Source organism: Ascaphus truei, chromosome 5 (genome assembly GCF_040206685.1).
Source record: "Ascaphus truei isolate aAscTru1 chromosome 5, aAscTru1.hap1, whole genome shotgun sequence".
NCBI classification, from domain to species: domain Eukaryota; kingdom Metazoa; phylum Chordata; class Amphibia; order Anura; family Ascaphidae; genus Ascaphus; species Ascaphus truei.
Window position 1 is genome coordinate 36,546,576 of NC_134487.1, and position 25,557 is coordinate 36,572,132.

The 25,557-nt window shown below is 42.8% G+C and overlaps 1 long non-coding RNA gene across 2 annotated transcripts; it reads right to left on the reverse strand.

Moving 5' to 3' along the window:
* Positions 1-2,608: 2,608 nt before the first annotated feature.
* On the reverse strand, positions 2,609-21,201 carry LOC142494920 (uncharacterized). Of its 2 annotated transcripts, XR_012801609.1 has the most exons (4): positions 19,665-21,201; positions 10,766-10,809; positions 9,841-10,007; positions 2,609-6,348 (listed from the first exon to the last, which is right to left on the reverse strand). It is a non-coding gene; the product is annotated as an uncharacterized LOC142494920 (long non-coding RNA). The 2 variants fall into 2 exon arrangements; XR_012801610.1 differs by lacking the exon at positions 10,766-10,809.
* Between the last annotated feature and the right edge of the window lie 4,356 nt (positions 21,202-25,557).

Below are 25,557 nucleotides of genomic sequence, written 5' to 3' on the forward strand. Positions count from 1 at the left end.
CGACAGTGACGTTGCGGCAAAACAAATGCCTTGCCGCCATCGTGTGCGCTTATAGTTAGCGCAACACGACAGATTGGTTGCGATTGCTGGAAGTCATCTCTATTTGATTTTCCAGCGGCGTCGCGTCGCCGGCACTATAAGCGTAGCTGTACCCAGGGTTTGCTTCCACACTCCATAGGAACCGTCCAGACCTCTCTGGTGCAATTCGCGGCTGAGCTCTTTCAAATCTGCTGCTTAAATATCCAGCTCTCTGCTTCTCATGTAACACACAGTTTCGTAGCGTAAAAGCACTTTGAAATATCTCGCTCGGATAGGCTTCCAGACTCATTTTCAGGCGTCTCTGGCAAAGCCTTAGAGCACACCACTTAGTTCACCTCCCCGTCAGGATCCGAATGAACTCTGGAGCGCTGATCAGGTTCCCCTTATCTAGCTTCCCAGGTGTATTAGGAAAGCATAGTAGAGGGGCTGGCGACCCATCACAGCGGATGCTGCTTACGGACCAATCAGGAGCAGAGTTCTCGCCTGCATTGGCCAATCAGAGCTTGAGGTGGGCTTAGGGAGTTAAAGGGCTTGTGGAGGGAAGTTTAAATGGGCCAATGGGAGCAGCGCCTACCAACTTCCCCCAGCCGACAGGATACCCCACTGGGCTGGCGCTGCTCTGGCTGGGGGTGGCAGCCATTTGCTCCACTTTTTGAGCATATGGCCGCCTAGCCCTATCTCTTTTGTCCCTGCACCTCTCCTCCCTAGCATAGGAAGTGGTAGACCACTGCTCAACCTTAATATTCAAAAACCATAAGTAGACAGATAGCGGTGCAAGGGAAATAGAAGCATACTATTTGTAGGAATGATCCAGAATGACCACAAAAAGAATTCCCATAGGTTTGCACTCAGCTTAGTAATATATCAAAGTAGATGGAAACAAATTTCCAAACCATATGGGAGACCAGAAGGTTTAAAATACAAAACAAAAAATTATTTATTATATACTTATATACTTAACTCTTCTAATTGAAAACACAAAATATTTAAATATTTACTTATATATAAAATCATCTAAAAGAAGTTGCGACGGAGTGTACCAACAGAATAGTGGTTAGGTATAATACTCGGGCATTTGCCTGTGTTACATATACACACAGGAGCCCAAAGGGTTAATATGGTCACGTGAATACAAGGCTCTTCAATATATGTCTGAGTGTAATCAGATTAGGTGGCTCAGATATCAGTATAAAAAGGCTCAAATGTGCCTAGGTACTCTGGCCAGATAAGCTGTATATATAGGCTTCAATAAGCCGTAACCATCTCTAGTGCGTCACCAGAAACTATGCATTTATGTTCCCATAATAGTTGTACTCCCCAAGATGGAATTGAGTAATCTCTTTAGGTCTGCATTATGCCTGTAGTGCGCATATTGTCACGGTAGCCCGTTCATACAACCAGTCAGCTGCAGGACTTCCGGCGTTGCCTCAAGCTCCGTCTCCTACTTCAAAACAGAAACCGGCGGACGTCATGGATCTACGCGTCGCCTGACACCCGACGATCGTTTCACGCCTCTTGGCGCTTCTTCTTTTAGATGATTTTATATATAAGTAAATATTTAAATATTTTGTGTCCTATATGGTTTGTAAATTTGTTTCCATCTACTTTGATATATTACTAAGCTGAGTGCAAACCTATGGGAATTCTTTTTGTGGTCACTCTGGACCTCTCCTCCCTACCAGACCCAGCAGCAGCCATTTTCTCTGAACATGCAGGCTGCACAAAGGGTTTCTTAGCCCTGCATTTCCAGAGACTTTGTGTAAGCGCCGTCGGATCCCACCTGGCTGACGCGCCACACGGCAGGGTTACTCACCCGCGCACTGCCAAGCTGGCATGCACACGCACTGGAGCCGCGCTCTCGCATGTCATCATCGCGCATCACATGCGCGTGCGGGCCACTCGGCACCCAATCAAGGGAGATCCCATGAATGCCTCACCTGAACGCTATCTCTGGCTTGTTACCTTCCTGGTGCCATTGGAGGATTGGATCACACCCCTGCACGGTAATTGGATCCTTTTTCTTTAAATACTGAGTCCTGCCTTTCCTCCCCTGCTGAGCATAAACTCCTGTTTATGCATTGTGCTCACTGCTGCAGATTCGTTGTGTTGTGCCTTGAACCTTGCTTGCCTTTGACCTGTCTGTTCTCTCCTGTCCTGACCTTTGGCTGCTGTACGGATTCCCACGCTCTCCAACGCTTGACCCCGGCTACGTCTCTTGATCATTCTACCTTCGCAAACCCTGGACCTTGGCTAACGGATATCTACGATTCTCCACTCTCCAACACTGAACCACGGCAAGTACCCTGATTACCCTGACCTGTCCAACCCGACTAGGCTATACGACTTGGTCTACGCATTCCGGACCGGATTGCGTGATTGTGGGTCGGTGTCTTTCCATCCCCACCTCAGCCCCGCGGTCTTAGTCCTGTTTGTGGTGAGCGCAGCGTGACACTTTGGCTCCGCTTTACTGTTACACAAATCACATTTTTATGCTTTTTTTTTTTTTTTGCTTTATTCAAAGAAAATTCAAGTACAAATATAACATAGCATATTCATGTGCGACTTGAATACAGCATTTTCATACAACAACAATACTGAAATCTGTTAAAAATGAAGACAGGACCAGACAAGACGAAGTAGGACAAAACAAGACGACACATAACTAGAGCATCCTATCATAGGAAAACTAGATGCATCACAACTCAACATTTTTATGCTTTAGTACATTTTCACAACAGGAATAAAAGAGTCAAAGTTACAGGGTATGCACGGGGTTGCATAGTACGTTAAAACCAGGTAGCTCCGGGGTCTGGTGGCCAGATGAGCCCCAGGGTAGAATGGACAGGGGCCAGGCTTAACCTGGGCCCCTGTCCATCACAAATGTGGTCTCTGCAGCGTTCCAAGATGCATCTCTCACTGGATCAGTCAGTCCTCAGACTGCTGTGATCGATGCTTTTAACCCCTCCTAACGAGCCAGCTGAGTCCTGTCTAATTACCTCAGCCTGCTTTATAGCTGAGATTAACCACCTCCTTGCTGAACATTGCAGCTATACATAGTTTTTCCTGTATAGCTATCAGATAGGGAATCTAACCTGTCACAGAAAGCATCAGCCATCTTCTAAAATGTATGTACCAAGTGACAAAACAAGTGTGACCCCTCTTACATCCACAGGTTCTCCCGCCTGTCTGTTATCCAGTCGTGCCTTAAACAGTGCGGCAAACATCCGGACCTGCCTTTTCTGTTGACCAATTCTCCTCACACCTGACTTCTCTCCTTTCCTGTATTTCAGCTATTGATAATGAGTCTTTTGTGCAATTCTTTATAAGCTCAGTTCCAGTTACTCACCACAATGTGATAATGAAACAGCAGGGCTCAGATTTATCCGCTTTGCTGCTTGTGAGGTGACTTCTTCACTCAACTCCCTCACTGGGGCCTAAGATGGCGCTGACTGGCTCTATCTCCGGCCGTCAGACTGTCACTAGCTGTCTCTGTGTGTCTCTCAGACTGTCACTAGCTATATCTGTGTCTGTCTCGGAATGGCTTTTGGACTTCCCCTCTCTCAAACTGTTTCAACATTCTATTGGTTTTTCTTCTTATCCAATCTCATATCTCCTGTCATGTGTTGCCAGGCAGATCCGGGACAGTGTCTCTTATTCCTTATCTCACCATGTGATAGGTGGAGCAGTTTGGTTCTGTATTTTTCACAGTATACATATATTTGTAGTAGGGGCTAGGTAAGCTTAACAAATAGGACGCATGTTTTAAGCCTATTTGTGTTGGTTTATAGTTTGAAGCATTTGACGCAACACAAATTTGAAGAAATATGTTAGTACATAGTGCCCATAGTGTCCCCTTTCAAAGTTCCCAAAATCAGATTCACCAGTTAACAGGCAGAGCTCCTTCAACATCATTTACAAGGAGAGGCTGGTGGAAGACGTAAACATTTTAACTTTCTCTTTAACTGACCCCTCAGCATCTATAAATTTCAAGGCATAACAAGCTTGGCTGGACCAGAATGGTTACAATATTCCACGTAATATACAATATTTACATATTCCACGTGCTGTTGCCAGTACACACAAAAATGTGTCAGGATTCCCTGCCGCAATACTCCGCTTAGACCTGCAGGGGCACACAGAGGAGTCAAGTTCAGGCCCAGATCTGGTAGGAACTAGAATCTTCCATGAGGCCAGCAGCATCTTAGTTTAGGGTATATAAACTCCAGCCAGCCTGCTAGTTGTTGCTTGTCAACTTTTATGTTCAAGAGCAGCAGTCTGGCCATTCTCTTGTCCCCTGCTCCTTTGTATTTCCCTGGCTACCATAAATTGCATCTAGCTCTGCAGACTGTTGAGGTACCTTTTTATTTTGCTTTGTGTTTCCCCTTGCGCTTCTTGTCTCCTGCTCTTTTGTTTTTCCCTGGCTACCATTGCTGTTGCATGTAGCTCTGCTGATTTTACAGGCACCTCTGTGTTTGCATTTTGTGTTACTACCTTGGTGTGACCATTAAACACTATCAATTTAACTTATTCGAGTCTCGAGTTGATTTGGAGGTTCCATGTTCCCTCCGAGGGTTCCACACCCCTGATAGGAAGACTGGTTGTTATCTGCTCAGGACTTAACTGAAATGTGGCTCAAACCATATGACAGTGTCTGCCATGTGATATTATCCTATGCTGACCAGGGAAATATTCCTGTTAGAGTCTTCCTAGACATCCTGCTCCCAGCCACAGTTCCCTTGTCTGTTTCTGTCTGCTATGGGGTTCCTCTGTCTGTCTGTCTGCTCTTGGTGCTCCTGTCCTTATAAGTTCATGTTTCCTGTTCCTCCCTTGCCTTTATTTTGTGTCCTGACTCCTTATGCCTATGCTTCTGTTACGTGTGGAGTCCTGATTACTTACTAAAGGTCCTTGCCTATGTACGGGCTTGTCTCCTGTCTGTTTCCTGCTTGGGAGTCCCTGGTCCCAGTTCCTGCTCCCCTGTCTAGCTACTGCTCCTCCCTTCTTGTTACCGATCCCTGCCTGGACCCGACGATCCTCCTTGCTGCCTGCCACAACCCCTGCCTGGACCCCGATGATCCTGCTTGCTACCTGCCACCAAATCCGGTCTGTGACCCCGACGATCCTGCTTGTTGCCTGCCTCTGACTGGGTCTGTGACCCCAACAATCCTTGCCTTCCCTACTGTTCTGGCCGTCGAGGTTCTACTGCTCCAGGAGTCTCCCTGTGACAATTCCTGGTTCATTAACAAGTACATCCAATATGCCAGATAGCATAACATTTGGGCTAATCTGTTTCCACCTCTCTTATTCACTGGCACATGCTCAACTCCCATGAATACCCTCGTAATCGCAAGAGATTATTATGTAAAGCCCACACCCCGTTCTTAGAAAGGCAGCTACTTTAATTGTTTTTGATTACTTTGAAGGGATTCTTGCAGTAAAGAGAACATTTGTAAAGTGTCTTGAGAAGCTATTGAATTGCTATGATATCCTGCTACAACATGGAAGCAATGGTTTGACATGCTGGTGGCATTCGGTACCGCTATTTGCTGGTGTGATGGAGCGGCTTGTAGGTGAGATCAGTTAAGAGTCCACACATGCATTTAAGGGCGAATCAAAACGTTGAGTGGTTTATTTCTCCACAAACAAGAACAAAACATTGGGCACACTGTCCTTTTAAAGCAAAACACAAAGCATAATAAGAAAGCCTACTCCACTTTGGAGACAAAATAAACAGTACATGCCCTAACTATCTGACTGGCTGGATAGGCCAGTTCCCTGTCCAAAACACATAACATACTATCAGGGAACAATGTATATGAAAGTATTGTCTTAGTATGCTGGTCCGGCGTCTCCGGTTTCTCCTGGCTAACTTCAAATGCAGGCGTGCAGTCCTGCTGCTCCCAGGAAGTCTCTTGCCTTATTTCTGTGCAGGCTTCTCTGTGGTGTGGGGCTTTGGGTTCCCACTGTTCCCAGGCAAATCCCTCTGGTGAACAAGAAGCCTGGATCCCTGCAGGTTGGAGCTCTGTTGTTGCTGGGTGTGAATCCAAGATGGGTCACAGGCAATCATCTGTGCCCCTCCTCTCTTGCAAAACAGGAACTCTAACAGGGACCATGACAAGCAGTTACCTCCTGCCTTTTAAACCCTGTTTAGTCTGTTCATTTCACACACCTCAGGCAGCTCAGGTAGGCAACCTGATACCAGTGTGTAGTTTCCTGATCCTTGTAGAGGGAATTAACTCCTTCACTCCCTTACAGCTGGTCTGATAAAGATGCAAGCCATTGCAGTTGAGGATGGAAGCAGAGAGAGAGAGCCTGGAGAAAAATAAATGGGAGACAGTGATAATTTGTTGCCCTTATTCAGTATGCTGCAAATCCGCCTGGCTGGTTTTCCACGCTGAAGAAAATTTCAGTCCTATTCATGTAAATAGAGCAGAGCTTTTCTCCATCCAGGGACATAGCTTTAAAGAGAAAGGGAGAGAAAGTACAGGGGAGTAGAAATTAGGCAGGAAAGATAGATAAGAGAGTGTCTCATAGCAGAGAGGGAGAGACACGGGAGAGGAGAAAGGGCAGGTCAAAAGTAAAGATTACGTACAAAAGAAACTTAGAGTAGGTCACAATAACAGGGAAAAGATGAAAGAGTGAGAGAACAAAAAGCCGAGGCAGAGACAGAAACAGCCAAGAGATATCTTAGTGGAAAAAAAGGAAAACAGGGACTAGACAAGGGAGAAACAGCGCCTACCAAAGTAAAAGGACAGTAGGAGGTCATCAAGGGTGATGACTGGTTAGATTAGTTATTAAATAGTGGGTAGTACATTGTATTTATGCAATGGGGGTTAGTAATTTTAGATCGTAGAAGTAGAGTTACTGGTTAGAGGATCAGGGCGCTATTCCGTCCTCCCACATCACACTAGGCACTAAGTTATGGACTCCTGATACCAGCTTAACTTCCTCCAGTGACTATACAGTTCACTCCAGCAAGGACAAATTGTGTTCACAGTTATCTCTCTGCATGTTGTATAAATGAGTTACCGTGCAGTATTGGACTTAATTGAATATGCCCCTCAGTGTGTCATTCCCCCAAACTAGAAAAAAAGAAAGCCCTCTCGTGGACTTGCACAAAAAACAGTTATTTAAAGCTGCAGACCAAGCAATATCCTACATGTTTTGTTTTTTTAAATAATCAGTTCTGTACTATGAGAAAATACTTGTAGCATTTAAACAAAAAAAAAACGAAAATACATTTTTAATGTATTATAATGTAAAAGCCTTTTTTGTTTCTATAGCAAGCATTTACAAAGTCACATCCCTTTCCTCTTCTGAAACAGGCTCTGGCACACCCTTTTTTGATCCCTGCCCTCTCTCTAGCAGTGCACCAATTGTATCGAGTGACTGCCTGGTCACATGATCTTCACCACAGAACTTTGCATATTTAGTCCTCTTCTGCTGCACTGACAGCCATTTTGTGAGCCCTCGAGCGGAATCTTCACCAATCAATCACAGGAGTATGGATCGATCAGCAACTTAGCTAATTAATTATCACTGTGTGGATTGTATTGATGCACATATTAAAGAGTGGGGGGGGGGGGGAAACGGCAGCTTGAACTGCTGCTTTAATGAGCACTGTCTGTTTTGATAAAGGTCCAGTAAGGACCGAAGCATTGATCAGTGTTCATTAAATAACAGTTTTTTGCAGAGGTCCACGGGAATGCTTTCTTTCCTTCTATTCTCATATGTGCAGCATGGGTTCTTTATGATGTACAGCAGAGGTATGCAAACTTTTTCTCCTGCGTCCCCCAGCCTTGTCTCCCCCGGTGCTCGCCCCCCCTTCACTTAGTGCGGCGTCAAATGATGCGCGGGGTCATGTGACATCATTTGACCCCATGTTGCTATGGCAACGCACGAGTGACGTCACACCGCGTAATGTCACGCTGCATGACCCCCGGCATCATTTGCCATGGAGACACGTCCAGACGCTGGCTGAATCTCGGTAAGTTGAGGTTGCGAACGCGATCCCCCTGCATTTACTTTTAATACCCTGGGGAAGAGCGCGGGGCCTCTGCAACCGCCCGCGCCCTCCCCACAGAAATCTCCTAGGGGGGCGCGCCCCCCAGTTTGCACACCTCTGATCTACTGTATGCCCCAGTTGGCAACCGTAGCAGCTCTACTATTTTTTCAAGAATGCTCCCATCCCTTTTCTACTTATTACCCAGAATCCCTGTCTGCAGTAGCTGTATGACGTGGAATTGGGGTGAGGTTTTCATGACCTGCAGAAGACATATGTGGGTTTCTTATGTTTGCTCACTCCTAGTCATAATTGTTCCATTAAAATTCCTTTTTTAAGTTATTATAGCCACAATTACATAAATACTTCTACACGTCTATTATCTTGAATTGACTGGATACAATTTATTCTAATTTTTTTATGTAAACACTAGAAAAAATTGTGGGAACTAAAATAATATTCTTTCTGCCTTAAAAATGTAAATACAACTTGAACAGAGATCATTTGAAAAAAAAAAAAAAGCCTTTTCGTTTGGTTCAGACATTATAAAATGTCCTTTTCTGGGGCTTTTGTACATGGACAGTTATGCAGTTACTAAAACAAGCTGCTTCTAAACCTGTTTTGCAAGACCAATACACGCACTAAACAATATTATTTGCTAAACATGCTGCAGATGACATTTTGCAACAGAAAAATCTATGGATTTCCCTGTCTGTAAAATTCCAGCTCTAAGATCATTTTCTGAAATGCATTTTACGCTTGCAACAGTCAGTCATAATTTCCAACTTTAATAAATCCTTCCAGTGAATGTCTGGAATTATATACCTGCAGGGGGATTATCTTGTTTGATTTGTAGCATTCAGAAAATATTTCTGGAACTCAGAAAAGCACTAAACATTATAGTGGGTGTTGAAATAAAAACCGACTTGTGTGAATTATTGCCTACACTTTGAAAAATAAAAAGCTTTAAAAATAAATAATGTAGTTATTGGTCCCCATTCTCACTAAGGGCAATAAATCCCTTCCTCAAAGATGTCTTTTTTGATAGCTTTTTCTGTCAAAGCTGTCCTCCAACTCTTTAAAAACACACAGTGCCAGCAAGCTCAAAACCCCAAATCCTTTAAACTATATATTTTGTGACAGAGTTACTGACTCAGTAGGCTGGAACAGTGAAGTAAGTGTGCTTTCCAGTCCACAGAGCGTTAATTTCCTCAGAGAAAGAGCAGCAGCTGAAATCTGATTAATCAGGGGCTGGGCTCCTCATTGAAACAAGGAAGTGTTTAAGACAATGCTGGGAGTCACAGAGTGAGAGACTGTTTTCCCCAGAGAAGAGGCAGAGATAGAAGTGCTCCCCAGCTGCGGAAGCTGGTTACAGAGGAGTTTCTCTGGGCTCAACGTGGGACTGAGTTTCCCTAGGAAGAAAGGACGCAAGTCCGTGCTGAAGCACTGACGTCTGCTCCAAAGGATTGACAGATAAGCAAAAAACATGTTGTTGTATGCAGAAACTGTGTTACATTGTTGATATGCCAGGGCATGTTTTTGGCTTGAGAACCAGCTTAGCGGGCCATGCAGTTAGTGAGGGCAAAAGCTATGGTGCAGTTAGCTTTCCCTAAAGGGAACAGAAACAAACATTTCTATGCTTTATTATGATTTAAAGGGACAGTACCCATTATGTTCATTTGTCTGCTAGTTAATAAACAAACCTGATTCAGCTTAATCCTCTGCCCAAGCATCTTACTGACCCTGCCGTGAGGCCGTCCTGCCACAATACGCCGGTCAACTTCCGGTGTTACAGCACGTACCTCCTCTGCCATCTCCTGTGCTTCTGCTTCGATCCGATGTCTTTGCCTGCCACAGCCAAGCCACCGCCACCCGCTGTCTCAACGTCTTCACTCCGCTGACATCGTCTTTTACTGCCGCTCCCTGACTCCTCTGCCGTTCTTCTCCCAATGTACCGCTACTGCCAAACCTGGTAAGTAAAAGGGGGAGGCGCACATTTTAAGTTTCGCCTAGGGCGCATGAAGCCCTTGCGCCGGCCCTGCCTATACAGAGTCTTGGATGGTACCTGGGAGTGACCAGTTCACTGGAGCCAGAGATTTCAAGTTCCCTTTAGCCATGGGCAAGGGAAGGTGACAAAGGCTTGCGTACCTCCCTTGGGAACTATTTGAGTTCCCAGGGAAGAAGAATGTATGAAGTCTGTCTTGTCAATTAAAGTAACCTGTCTGTCAAATAAAGTTCCTGGCGCCCTTCTTACATCAGCCTACTCTACCAGCCAGCCCGGACGCTAGCACCCTGAGAAAAAAAAGATATGAGAGTCTAAGCACCAACACCTGTACAAACCTATTCCACCTCACTTAGTTGTAACCCTCCTTCTTGGGAGCTGGGCAAGGAGGGGTTACATGTGCTTATATCATCGTTAAGGAGGAGCGAGCAAGACTTTTAGAGCCTCTGTTTTACATGGAAACAACGAAAAATTCACAGACTTTCAACAAATTATTATTATTTTTTTTTAAACTTTGAACCTATTAAATACATCTCTCACTACTTTAATGTTGTCTTTTGTGGCACTGCCCTATAAACATACATATATGAGAATATAAAAAAAAAATCAATATAAGCATTTTCTGGTTATCAAATTTCTTTTGATAAGCAGCAGTTATTTTCAGCACGGAATGGGTTAAAGACAGATCATAGCAATACCACCACAAAAATTCTCAGCACACCAACCTTCAATTAGAAGTTCGAGTGTTTTAGGATTTCTGTGCAGGATCCTGTTCAAACATGAAAAAAAAAATAGTTTTTGTACGTTCAAGGGTCAGGAAAAGTAATTCCTACAGTTTCTAAATGGTCCTAACATGTTTAGAAGTCTCTTGAATTCTTCATGCAACCTTGTAACTTATGGAGATAAGTCAATACTGTTTAACAAAGCTTGCATAATATACAGTAAGACAGGGCTTCATCTCTACAAACCGCATATGTTATATGTATGTAGTTTTATTCCTGACTAACTCAGCTCTGAGGGCTGGATCCACAAAGCTCTGCTAAGTACCTTAACATGATATTAACCTAACTTAGTCATGTTAAGCCTTACTGCATATTTTCAGAGGCCTGTAACGTTAAATCAGGGGTGCGCAAACTGGGGGGTGTGCACTTTTTTTTGATAGGGGGGTTCGCGACGGTTACAGAGGCTCCGCGCTCTTTCCCCAAAGCATTTAAATTAAATGCCAGGGTGCCCAGCAAGGCCTCTGTAACTCGCTTACCTTGATTCAGCCGGCTTCAGGCAACGCGGCATCAAGTGACGCCATGGGGTCACGTGACATCGCATGACCCTGCTGCGTCATTTGACGCTGGCACAAAGGAAAGGGGAGGTGGTTAGGGGGCGCAAGCACTTTCGGAGAGCAGGCAGGCGGCGCCGCACCAAAAGTTTGAGCACCCCTGGCATATACTTCGCACGCAGCGTGCGCGCTGCAGAGCGACCACGTGAGCTTCTCCCAAGCAAATTGAAATGTTTTATTTTGTCGCGCGGTGCCCGCATCATGTGAGCGGTTCAGCGACTGAGGGCGAACCGCTCACAGCCACACCTCCAACACGCCTCCCTGTCTCCTCCGTTGCCCGCAGTGCAGGTTTTGGGCGTGAGCATCACCCTAGATTCGTCACAAGGATGCGGACACACATTGCCTGATTGGGTCTAATCGCAGCCTTAGAGTCCTTGGCAGGACTCCCAGGGGCAGAGCTGCAAGGGGAGAGCTGCTAGCACAGAGGTGCTACAACAGATCTGCATGAGCCTGGAGAACTTCAGGATTGATCGCATGTGACCCGGGGACTGGTCTCCGTCCCGCTAGAGAGAGCAGGCATTGACTGGAGGGAGAACAGCAGATTCATGCAAGGAGGCCCAGCAGATCATCGGCGTGAAAGCAGCACGGAGGAGCAAGCACCGTCAGAAGGAACCCTCAACAATTTCAGCTAAAAGTGGTACTGAAGTGTTTTGCAAAGTGCAGGCCTGCTACACTTATTTGCATTAACGATCTCCAAAGCTGTGCCAGCAACATCACACAGGCCGTGATACCCAGAATTGGGTGGATACAACCTCGCATACACCCTGTAATGTGTATTCCGTGATATATTAAGTATTTTTTAGTCAATCTGGTGCGTCGGGGTTTAATGTGGTTACACTTTGACTTAAAAAATACAATAAATTGTGTTTATGACAGTTTAACACTCTTCCTGTTTCTATGTTGATCAAGAAAAGGGGCTTAATCTGGGGCTATCACTGATGGCCCACGAAAAGTGAAATATGTGTAGTTTATAAGGTTGTAGACAATAGCCAGATCATGGGCTGTCAGCCTCAAAGAAAACCTTAACATTCTTGAAATATCCGCTGTGCATCACAGAGAAGTGACAAACGGGTCTCCACTTCGTTGGAGGACAATATTAAATATAGGATATCCTGTGATACCTATTCTGAATAATAACAGATACATATTTGTCACCATTGCAAGAAGATGAATCAAATCATACTCTTCATGATTAAGGAGTGCTAAAGACAGATACCTGTTTCTCATGCAAAAATAGGCGTTGGGCTGTCAAATTCTATATGCAGGCGTGTATGTGAAGTACAAAGATACAACAATGGTGAACATGGCATCTGTCTAAGTATTAGATAAATTAAGTTATGAGTGTGTTCATGTATTGAGTAAAATTTAATTGTCAGAAGAAAATGTTTTTTAAGTCGCAACTTTCATCCAAGTAGCTGATTTACAAGAGGGGTGGGCTTATATGGTTCTCAATGAAGGGGATGTAGACTATAAAGCCCTATTTTTTAATTATGAGTTAGAAGTCAAAAGGAGGTGTGTTTTGGGATCAGACACGCGAGTTCTCATCTTTCCAATGCCAGTGACCTCTCTGGGAAAAACATATAATATACGGTAACGTACTGTATAGGGATTTCTGTTTGTGTTATCCTTTTATTTTCAGAAACTGGTCTGTATTTATTATAACAGTATATTCTTGTTGTAATTTTTTTCTGTAACCTAAGCACTGTATATTTATATAGATATTAAAACAAAACTGGAATAAGTGATGCTTTGGGCTCTGAATGAACTGTTGCACGCTTTGTATAGAGTAAAGTACATTTTCGGACACTTTTTGGTAGAACAGATTTTTCTGTGTTAAGTTCATAGTTTTTCTTTAATAAACAGCGACCTTAGACTCTGCAAATTTCATATATGATATTTCCTGTGTGGGTGCAGCGTATAGATATGATTGCAATTGAGTAAAGGATAAATATGAACTAATTTGAAGTACTGTACCTTGTGCAGGAGAAAGGTGAGTTGGCCAGTTTAGCTGTGTGTATTAACCCTGGTTGCATTTCTAAGTCATGTGCTCACTTGTGTGCTGTTCATGACAGATGGTATATTGGGATGGATTGAGGGGAGACATTACTCATTTGAGTGACCTTTGTTGAAGGTGAGAATTGTGAAGCTTATTATGAGTTTTACTTATATAATGTTAGTATCTTGCCCCTTAAGCATGACCTGCTCTTTAAAAAAACAAATGGAAAACTAGCAGGATTTTTGGATCTAGCTACTACCTCATGGGACACCCAGGGTACCAGATCCCGTGAGGTAGTAGCTACATCTTGGGATGCCCAAAGGGTTAATACAGTGACACAGAGTTGCACGTTCAAAATGTCTTTCTTTTATGGCCAAACTCTAGCCCCCCCAGAGGTCCATAACAGATATGACAATGGGTATGAACCTAGAATAAGAGGGAAGATTTTCACTGGGGTCGGCCTTTGATAAACCTATCACTAACTCTCGTTATTGACTGCTATTGGGAGCTGGTATATTAACCTTTGAAAGCGGCAATGTCCTGCAAAACATTGTTTATTTCATGCAAGTCAACTTTTTTTTTTTAGCATCCCAGTCCTTTTTCATTCACATACTAGACCACTACATTTTTACAAACCTCTAAAGAAAGTATCAGGAGCTGTCTATTTTATTGCGTCTGTAATTGTGCACTTTTCAACAGCTAGGATTTGGAGCAGAATTGAACTAGCAATAAGGGGAAATCCCTTTTGGGCTCCAGCGTAGAGATGGACGGAACTGTCCAAATCCAATTCCCAGAATTCTGTGTTTTTTATTATGATCAAATCAGTCCCGCTCACTAAAGAGATGTCTAATTTTATTAGCAGTCACCAGTGGTATATATCCCTCAAAATAAATTGGAGAGACATACCTGTGCTGAAAAAGAAGCACATCTGAGGTACCTGGCTGGGAGATATGCTAATGGCTATGCAAAGTGTATTTAAATGAGTCCCATCCCACATTTTCTAAAAGTATTTTCCTACCAACTATATAGAGTTGATAAGCCTATAGTACCATCCGCATAACTGGAACAGTGTCAGACCCAACAGGACTAGAACCCACAACCACTACTTTTCTAGCTAGCAGCTCTAGCAGTGTGAACAAAACCAGCTGATGGGATTATCATTGTCACATCCTACTTTTGAGCTGCCTACTGCTAACAAACGTAGCTAATCTAACTATTAGCGTATCTCACAGGTATCTCAGGTGTGCTCCACAAGGAATATTAAACTGTCAACCAGGAAGGGGAAGTGGTCTGCAAGGGGGGGGAGAACTACTACAGGTATATGCCCTCATTTTGGTGCTTGTGACAGAGCCTTAACCCCCTGTCTAAAAGGGCTCCAAATATAAAACCTGGATCTGACTGAGTCCAGCAGGGAGTTGGTTAATTGCAGCTACATACAATTAGCCAGTCTCCACCTGGCATATAGGTTGGGTAGAAAAGCCTCCTGCTTAATCTGCAGGGGATCTCACTAGCACTAAGGAAGTGTGGGCTGACAAAGAGAGATTTAAAGGAACAAGACCTTTTATTCCTGGACACAGTGGTCGCTGGAACCCGCCAGAGGATGCACCCCACGGACACCAACCCAGACCCGGACTGAGGGAAAGAGGCCCTGACAACAGGTAACTATTTGGACTTTGGGTCAGAGGTTGGCAAGAGGCCTAGAATCTCAGTGCTGCATATAGGGACCGGGAAGTGTGAGTCAGTCCTTACAAAAGGGATAGGCCTGTTTTATTTGTTTATTTGTATACTGCCTTAAAGATGTATTGTTTGATGCTATGGGCTGAATAAAAGACCAGATTTATTTTCCTCAATATATGTCTCCCTGGTTATACCTATGCACTTGTTTCCTACATATGGTGGCAGAAATTGGGATGAAAGGTGGCCCTTTAATTTCAAAGGGGCCCCGGAGACCACCCGGGAAAATTGTTGTGCTTTTGTTTGCCTACAGTTCCTGCAACAGCATGAGCAACAAAACCAAGACCAAAAGAATCATGGCAGAAGTGACCAGAATTAAAGGGATACACATCCAGACAGGAAAACTACACTACACTGGAGAAAGCCACAACACCACGGTTTGACTGGGGGGAATGTGACAGACGGTAATCCACACACGGTACTGACGCTGTGACCAAAGTCTGCAGGAAAAAAAAAAACATTGGTTTCTAAATTGGCTGCTCAGGAAAAACAAATCTACAGAGACGCCTGTGAGAGCTATGAACTCTGCAAGTGAAGTCTGCTCACCTGTAGGACTACCAGCTGGGGTTCTAACACATGCAGAAAAACTCACTGCAATAGCGCCTCCCGAGGTCAGGGGGAAGAATACACCTGATACCGCCAAAATGGATGGCAAAATGTAGTGTTCCTGTAGTGTTCCTGTCCAGTTGCATTCCAGGGGGAGCATAAAGGGAAATAGAACAAAAAACAAAACAATCTAAGTGCAGACAGTTTTATAACTGGTGTATGAAATCTATGTTGGATCTTGGCTCATAAGTGTTGCCTACTTACAAGATGTAAGTCAAAAACAAGCGGTTTTGACACAATGGTCTCAGCAAGGAGGATTTCTAAACCAGGGATGTGGAGACTCCAAATCTCAGCTCAGCAGCAATGTGTATGCAAAAGAAAAGATAACCAGGGATGTGGAGACTCCAAATCTCAGCTCAGCAGCAATGTGTATGCAAAAGAAAAGATAACCATAGTACAGACCAGTACTATAAAAAAAACTCGACTTTATAGGGTTAAAAATGAACACTTACACGCATAAAATACTTGTTTTTATTGTATCACATTCAATGTGATCAAGGAGAGAAAGCTGTTAGCTTCAGGCTCACCCGCCTCCTCCGGTGTGACTCTGCGTGGGACACCACTCTCTGGGACTCTCCACCTCTGGTGTGGACTCTGCGTTGGAGACCGTCTTCTAGGACTCTCCCCCTCGTGGGCTCCCTCTGGAGTATGTTGTTCCTGTCCAAATCGTTGGTGTTATAGGACGCTGTGAGGGTCTCTGCATGGAGCTCCCTCTCGGGTGGATGGTCCTGCCCGGCTAGCTCCGATATGTCACTTCCGTCTAGTCCCGATACGTCACTTCCGGTCGTGGGTGTGTATGTTCTGCTACAAATTCTCTCCTCTCAGGGCGGCTACCACTCTATGCGTTTCGGAATACATAACATAAAATAATAACTCATGGCAAAATTGGAGAGATGGGAGAGAGAAAATGGAGAATAAAGATCAATCAATATACATGAAATAAACATCAAAAATCGATGCAATGTGTCAAGGGATGGGGGGGGGGAGGGGATGGGATGGGGGGGGGGGAGGGGATGGGATGGGGGGGGTGGACCAACAGAATGGGAGGGGAGAGGGAATGATTTCAAGGGATGGGTGGGGAGGGGTGGGATGTGGGGGTGGACCAACAGAATGGGAGGGGAGAGGGACTTATTATTTTATGTTATATATTGTCTTTGACCTGAGGGTCTATTATTATCTTAATAATTTTATTATAGTGAGGTTGATTTTGACCGCAGAGTCATGTACCTTTAAGAAGGAGGACCTGTGTTAAATTTAGCCATTTTTAATTGATTGATTACACATACTATATAAACTGTGAACCCATTGGGGGTATCACTTGCTCCTGAGGAGGCTGTGGGAAACACAGCGAAACGCCTAGAGCCATCATTGAGCCGTCTGCAGCCTGCACAACTGTTGAGAAACTGAAGGTGCCGAGATTTCCGCTTCTCCCTGCTGCCTGCTTCTGTGTGTGCCATACCGGAAGTCGTCACCCCCGTACCGGTTGTGACGTCACACGCCATCCACCGTGAACCGGCGAGGATCACTTGGAAGTGCAGCAGCAGAAGGTCCATCTACCAGCGCTCAACTGCCTCAAGAAAACGCTATGTGTACATATACTATGTACTTATTGTGAGTACATTTCCTACACTGTTTTTTAACTTATAAAATTGAATTCTTCGATCTACACTATGGTCACCCCTTGTTTTTCCTTGGTACCCCTACCCGAGTGAGATCTCCCCTGCATTACCAGGCGTTTGGGTTCCTGCAACTGCGGCATATCACGTACCTGTTGACCTGTTCAATGCTGATTATACCACTTACCTGTTGTAAGTAGGCATTTTATAGAGCCAAGACCTTCTCTGTATTTCATATTTTATGCCAATATACTGCACAATATTTTTTGTATTTTCTATTTTTGGGGTGTTCCTGATACCATCGCTTCCTTCCAACACCTGTGTCTACATTATCCCGACAGGAATCTGTACATATTCCCCGTAGGAAGGTTGAGAATCTGTTTCTGTTACACCTTACATTTCACCTTATATGTGTATTTATCACTTTAATCACTAGCACTGTTTGTTTAGCGCCGTTCTAAATCACTGGGTCTCGCAGATGACCGTGCGACATCAGAAGAGGGCCGAAATGTCCTGCAGCCTAGTGTGAATGGAAAAATTGTCCCGGGAATGGTGGAATCTCCAGAGGGCCCAAGGCAGTAGTCGTGTACCCCGAAGAAGTGTCTGTCCGGTTCTGACAGTGACAAACTGCATCAAACGGTGTGGGCCAATATATGGGTTAATATATGCAGCCATTGATTACATTTATTGTAAACGAATTACCTTAGCTGATCGATTTTGTTCTCCTGTGACTGATCAGCACAGATCCTGCTTCCTAGGTTCACTAAATGGCCACCTTTCATTTTCAATCAATCTTTTAGTCAGTGTAACTCAGCAGCTACAATGTATTCTTATATTACTAAGGTAATTATTATCTATTGTTACAGTTTACAGCTCAAACTGCTAGGAATATTGGAAATAAATGATCAGAACCAGGAAAGTGTTACAAAGATCTTGCACTGCTGAGGAAGTGTGCTAAAACCTGCTATGGAAATCAAAGGATGCTCAGTATATTTAAACTCGTTAAAAACGGCATTGAGTTGAATTAAAACATTTTAGTAAGTATCAAATGCTACAAAACTTTTTTTATTTTAAAAAACACGCATGTAGGATATTGCTTGGATTGCTCGTAATGTTACGTAATGAATGAAGCCTGTATATTTGCAGAACAAAAGACTCCTGATTTAGAGTTTGTTTCACAATGCAGATTGAAAATGTAAAATGCATTAAATCACAGGTTGACTTCTTCAGAGGTGCAGTCGCCCTGCAAGTGACCATATCAGCTTAAATAGATAAATACAATGGATTAAATGCCCCCCCTCCCCGTACAATCTATATAAACGAGATTGCACGCAGCTGGTCTAAAAAGATACACAATTATAGCAGTAAGATAGTACCAAGAATATTTGTCTACAAATAATAAGTGCTTGCTTGTCGAACTGGAGTTATTATTGTGTAATGCCTCAAGCTGCAGAGGTGGCACCTATTTTCGCCCCAGAAGAGTGAGGTTGCCCATGTTCTGTTCATCTTTTATTTAATGCCACCTGGCCTTGGTAACTTATAGCACTCGGTACAAATTATTACTTAGTGCTTGAAGTGCTTTCAAGGTTACAATCAACAAAATAGATATCTCTAGGTATGCTGTTAGTAGACAGTGGGCACTGCTGGCCATCAGCTGGTTTAGCTCCCACTGCTAGAGTTGCTGGTTAGACAAGCAGTGGTTGTGGGTTTTAGTCCTGTTGGGTCTGACATCATTCCAGTGTTTGGGCTTATTAACTCTATATAGTTGGTATGAAAATAGTTTTACGAAGTGTGGGAGGGGACTCATGTTAATAGCTATGCAAAGTATATTTAAATATCTCCAAGCCGGGTACCTCATGTGTACTCTTTATTCAAATTCAATTTTCAATTTATTTGCAGGGATGTTTGAGGGGATAAATACCACTGGCGACTGCTAATAAAATTAGGAAGGTCTCTCTGTGTGTGTTCCTTTTTTTAACAATACGCCAATGGATTTTATGAGTGTTCGAATTCTAGAAAATCCACCTGGATACAGATTCCTCTGTCTGAAAAAGGTGGATTGGCCTTTTTTGAGACTAGAGGAACCGACCAATCCGAGTCGGATCCAAATATGCCCAAAACACTCGCCTATCTCTACTCCTGTGCATCAGGTGGACCTTTTAAAGTCTAGAGTGGCCAAGTGTCTATCGGAGTCGGTTTCCTCCGCATCTACTACTACATGTAAGTGTGTATAAAGCAAGAAAAAGGAAGCACTCCCCAGTGATGTATGAAACTAACAGGTGCTCGCCACAAATAGGACAGAACCGCGAGGCTGAGGTGGGTATTTAGAATACACCAACCTGCAGCCGCGAGACTGCGTCCGGTGTGCAGATCCATAGTCGTGTGGCCGGGTCAGGATAGGAGAAGTAGGTTAGTGGTCTAGGGTTGGAGATGTAGAATAGTCGAGGTCGAGGTGTAGAGAAGGTGGTAGTCCAGGTACCAAGCCGTGGTCGTTGATAAGAGAAGGTGGGAGTCTGGGTACAAGCCGAGGTCGAGGATACTAGGAGACATGACAAGGTTAGCAGAATTGCACAAGGCAAAGCAGGACACAGCAAGCTTGTGGGTAGCACTTTGTCGCAGGTTAAGGACTACTATGCTCAGCCGATTTGGAGCAGGGCTCGGTGAGCATATAAAGTACTGTTAGCCAATCAGAAGAAAGGCACAAGGCTGAATGTACTGATTGCCTCTAGATTGCAGAACCAATCCACGCCGAGTTGCTGTAAATGCTGATTGCCATCAGCCCATTCAATCGTCAGGAGGCGGAGAAATAGATGAGGTAGTTATCCTGCTGTCAGTGGAAAAGAAGTTATATCAGTGGCGCTCAACACTGTAATGATCAAAGCAATTCTAATAGATATTATAAAATATACAACCAGAGCCACGGAAATTGCCCGTCCGATTGGATGCTCCACGTGGTAAGGGTAAACATGTAAATATACAAAGAAATCAAATCATAGCATAATACTGTAAAACATACACATACATAAACAAACAACACTTAACAAACGCTGAGAACAACAGGTAACTACTCACAATGGCATTTAATATGGTATATCATTAATATCATAAAATACACTTATTACACATAAAATAGTACATAAAAACATATATTAGGTTCAGGCAAGATTCTCCAACTCGGGTGGGGGTACCTGCTTACCGAAAACAGGATGTAATCAGGCAATGGATAATTCAAAGAGTATCCCCTCTTATGGATAGCTGCTGCTGCTGCTGCTGTTGTTAACACCTGGGCTCAGACGAGGAGTCTCTTATGGGCAGGGACAGGTTTTTACAGCTAGCTGCTTCTGCCTCAGTCCTCTCCCAGCACTGCAGAAGCTCCAGGACACACACAGAGATACTTCCTGGTCTGCCCGCACCACGTGCACCAAACACAGCAATGCTGAAATGTTGGATATTCCTACGCCAGCATGTGCTTTCCCACAGCTCACAGCTCACAGCTCACAGCTCCCAGCTTCGGAAGGGTACAGCACTCACACCCGAGTAGTGGGGACCTCACAGAACCACCCTACGTGTTTCGAAAGTCTTGCTTTCTTCCTCAGGGGTTAAAAGTAATGAAAAGTAGTCCCTGTAAGTCCCGAAATATATAGTCCCGGTTTAAAGAGACAGTGCATCCTTGTGATCTTGATCATGCGCAGATGAAAGGACTGGGACACTCAGCGTGTGGACACTCATGGACATGACATACAACAGAGAAAAAACATATATAAAGGAAATAAAAGAATATAACAATTAGTGCAATACATAAAATACAGATGTGTATCTGATACCTATATATCCTCATGGATAGGAAAAGAAATTTAATAGTATACATATGAATAAAACAAAATGCTTAACAAAAAATATATGATTAACAAAAAAAAAAAAAAAAAAATTATTAACCCTATTATTCGTATCTCAAATTGCTAAGACCCGGCCAAGCTAGGGATATGTAGAAGTATGCTGAGCAGAACTTGACCTTCTAGGGGATAGTATATACCACAAATATGATCCCTAAAGTGAACTAATACTGTGTATATATCTATACTTTGAAGTTTATAAGTGAGTGTATATTGAAAATAGGAATAATAAATAATTGAAAGTGAAAGTTATTAGTGATGGTGAAAATGTACCTTTCTGATGGAAATAAGAGTGATACGTATTAGAAGTGGAAATTAACAGTGTTAAAGGAAATATAACCATCTAAGAATGGTGTTGGGTGAAAATAAGTAATTAAAATATGTTGTATAGTATTATAATAAAATTATGATAAATATTATAATATAATAATAATAGAAAGGTGATGGTGATTACTACCTACTTATTGAACCATCCTCATCATGAATGCCCGGACCTTACCATAAAATGGAATGAACCACAGGTTACAGTACATTGCAGCGATTACATTGTCAGCCCAGGAGACTGGTTATCTCATCTGTCAAGAAGGAACGGCTTCAGGTCAAATTCTATATTGAGTCCAGACGGTGCTAAAGTTTGTAGTTCGTAAATCCAAAAGGATTCTCTCTTACCTAACATGCTTGTCTTATCCCCTCCACGCCAGTTAGGTATAACAGCCTCTATGGCTACACATATTAGACCTTTAGGATCTTTACTGTGCACATGAAGGAAATGGCTCGACACACTATGGGACTCTAGACCTTTTTTGATATTGTAGATGTGTTCATAGAACCGTCGTTTGATAGGTCTGGTGGTCATACCCACATACTGCAGACCACAGGGACATTCAAGGAGGTAAATAATATTAGTGCTATTACATGTGATGTGCTGTTGGATAGTATACTTCTTCCGTGTTTTTGTTGAAGTAAAGCATAATTGTTTGGAGCTGAATTTACATGCTTTTTGGTCAAGGCCCATATTTAGAAAATCCAATAATTGTTGTTGGTAATCCCACCAAATAATGACCAAAATGCAATTACCAAACAATTACCAAACAATTACCAAACAAGAATTTGAATTTTTATATAATCAATTTCCAATCATTCCCATTTTCTATATAATACCTAAAATTCATAAAAATTTACAGCAGCCGCCGGGCCGTCCTATCGTATCGGGCATCCGGTCCCTCACATCACATCTATCACAGTTCATAGATCATCATTTGCAACCGTACGTTGTTAAACTTCCCTCATTCCTTAGGGATACCACCCACATGCTGCAGACCCTAAAGGACATTCAATGGAAGCCACATTATTATTTAGTTACAGCTGACGTCACATCACTATATACTGTTATCGACCATGTCCAGGGTTGTGAGGCTGTCGGCCATTTTTTGGATAATGATCCTTCTATGAAACCATCACTTAAAACATTTCTTATTTCTGGCATTCAATTTATACTTTCACACAATTATTTTAATTTTAATAATTTATATTATTTACAGGTATGTGGCACCGCCATGGGTACCAGGTTTGCTCCTAGTTATGCTAATTTATTTATGGGCAGCTGGGAGAACGAATCCATCTGGTCCGGCTGCCCTTACGGAGCAGACCTGGTACTATGGTGGCGCTACATCGATGATATTATTTTTATTTGGTCAGGGTCACTACAACAATTACACCTATTCCAAGAATACATGAACAACAATTCGTATAATTTAAAATTTTCGTTTGTTTCAAGTAATGTTTCTATAGAATTTTTGGATTTAGTTATATATATCTCTAACAACACTTTACATACCAAAACTCACTTTAAGAAGGTTCAAGCGAACAATTATCTACATGCCGATAGCCATCACAACCCTGCATGGATCGATAACATTCCTAAAGGCCAATTCATCAGACTAAAACAAAATAGCTCCACTTTAGACGCATTCCAAAATCAGGCACAGGATCTTAGGAACAGATTCATTGACAGGAAATATTCACCTAATCACCTTGACAATATTATATCAGAGGTTGAGGTTTTGGAAAGATCAACACTTTTAGAGTATAAACCTAAACCATCCAATACACAAATGCAAATACCATTCATTACTCAATTCAATCAGATGGCACCTGGGATAAAGAAAACCATTCGGAAATATTGGCCAATCTTGAGAAAAGATACAGATTTGGCACAAATACTGCCTTCAAAACCAAAAATCATATTCACAAAGGCAGCCAACATAGGCCAAAGGTTGGCCCCAAGCTGTCCACTTAAATCCAATGGTCAGCAAAATAAAATCAAAAACAAAAATGCCATTAAGGGTTACTACACATGTAATACATGCACAGCATGTAAATTCAGCTCCAAACAATTATGCTTTACTTCAACAAAAACACGGAAGAAGTATACTATCCAACAGCACATCACATGTAATAGCACTAATATTATTTACCTCCTTGAATGTCCCTGTGGTCTGCAGTATGTGGGTATGACCACCAGACCTATCAAACGACGGTTCTATGAACACATCTACAATATCAAAAAAGGTCTAGAGTCCCATAGTGTGTCGAGCCATTTCCTTCATGTGCACAGTAAAGATCCTAAAGGTCTAATATGTGTAGCCATAGAGGCTGTTATACCTAACTGGCGTGGAGGGGATAAGACAAGCATGTTAGGTAAGAGAGAATCCTTTTGGATTTACGAACTACAAACTTTAGCACCGTCTGGACTCAATATAGAATTTGACCTGAAGCCGTTCCTTCTTGACAGATGAGATAACCAGTCTCCTGGGCTGACAATGTAATCGCTGCAATGTACTGTAACCTGTGGTTCATTCCATTTTATGGTAAGGTCCGGGCATTCATGATGAGGATGGTTCAATAAGTAGGTAGTAATCACCATCACCTTTCTATTATTATTATATTATAATATTTATCATAATTTTATTATAATACTATACAACATATTTTAATTACTTATTTTCACCCAACACCATTCTTAGATGGTTATATTTCCTTTAACACTGTTAATTTCCACTTCTAATACGTATCACTCTTATTTCCATCAGAAAGGTACATTTTCACCATCACTAATAACTTTCACTTTCAATTATTTATTATTCCTATTTTCAATATACACTCACTTATAAACTTCAAAGTATAGATATATACACAGTATTAGTTCACTTTAGGGATCATATTTGTGGTATATACTATCCCCTAGAAGGTCAAGTTCTGCTCAGCATACTTCTACATATCCCTAGCTTGGCCGCGTCTTAGCAATTTGAGATACGAATAATAGGGTTAATAATTTTTTTTTTTTTTTTTTTTTGTTAATCATATATTTTTTGTTAAGCATTTTGTTTTATTCATATGTATACTATTAAATTTCTTTTCCTATCCATGAGGATATATAGGTATCAGATACACATCTGTATTTTATGTATTGCACTAATTGTTATATTCTTTTATTTCCTTTATATATGTTTTTTCTCTGTTGTATGTCATGTCCATGAGTGTCCACACGCTGAGTGTCCCAGTCCTTTCATCTGCGCATGATCAAGATCACAAGGATGCACTGTCTCTTTAAACCGGGACTATATATTTCGGGACTTACAGGGACTACTTTTCATTACTTTTAACCCCTGAGGAAGAAAGCAAGACTTTCGAAACGCGTAGGGTGGTTCTGTGAGGTCCCCACTACTCGGGTGTGAGTGCTGTACCCTTCCGAAGCTGGGAGCTGTGAGCTGTGAGCTGTGGGAAAGCACATGCTGGCGTAGGAATATCCAACATTTCAGCATTGCTGTGTTTGGTGCACGTGGTGCGGGCAGACCAGGAAGTATCTCTGTGTGTGTCCTGGAGCTTCTGCAGTGCTGGGAGAGGACTGAGGCAGACGCAGCTAGCTGTAAAAACCTGTCCCTGCCCATAAGAGACTCCTCGTCTGAGCCCAGGTGTTAACAACAGCAGCAGCAGCAGCAGCTATCCATAAGAGGGGATACTCTTTGAATTATCCATTGCCTGATTACATCCTTTTTTCGGTAAGCAGGTACCCCCACCCGAGTTGGAGAATCTTGCCTGAACCTAATATATGTTTTTTAACGTATATATTTTTTTATTTTTTCAGAAATCATATTAACATATAAAGGGGGGAAGGGAGTGGGGGGGAGGGGGTACAGAAAATAAAAGGGTTATGGGGTGGGGAGGGGGGGTAGGGTGGTGGGGTAGCATCCATCACTGGCTTCATGCAGGAAGCAAACATTCTATGATACTTGTCACATCCTATGCTAGGTCTAGGTCTACCTAACCTTTAGTAGTT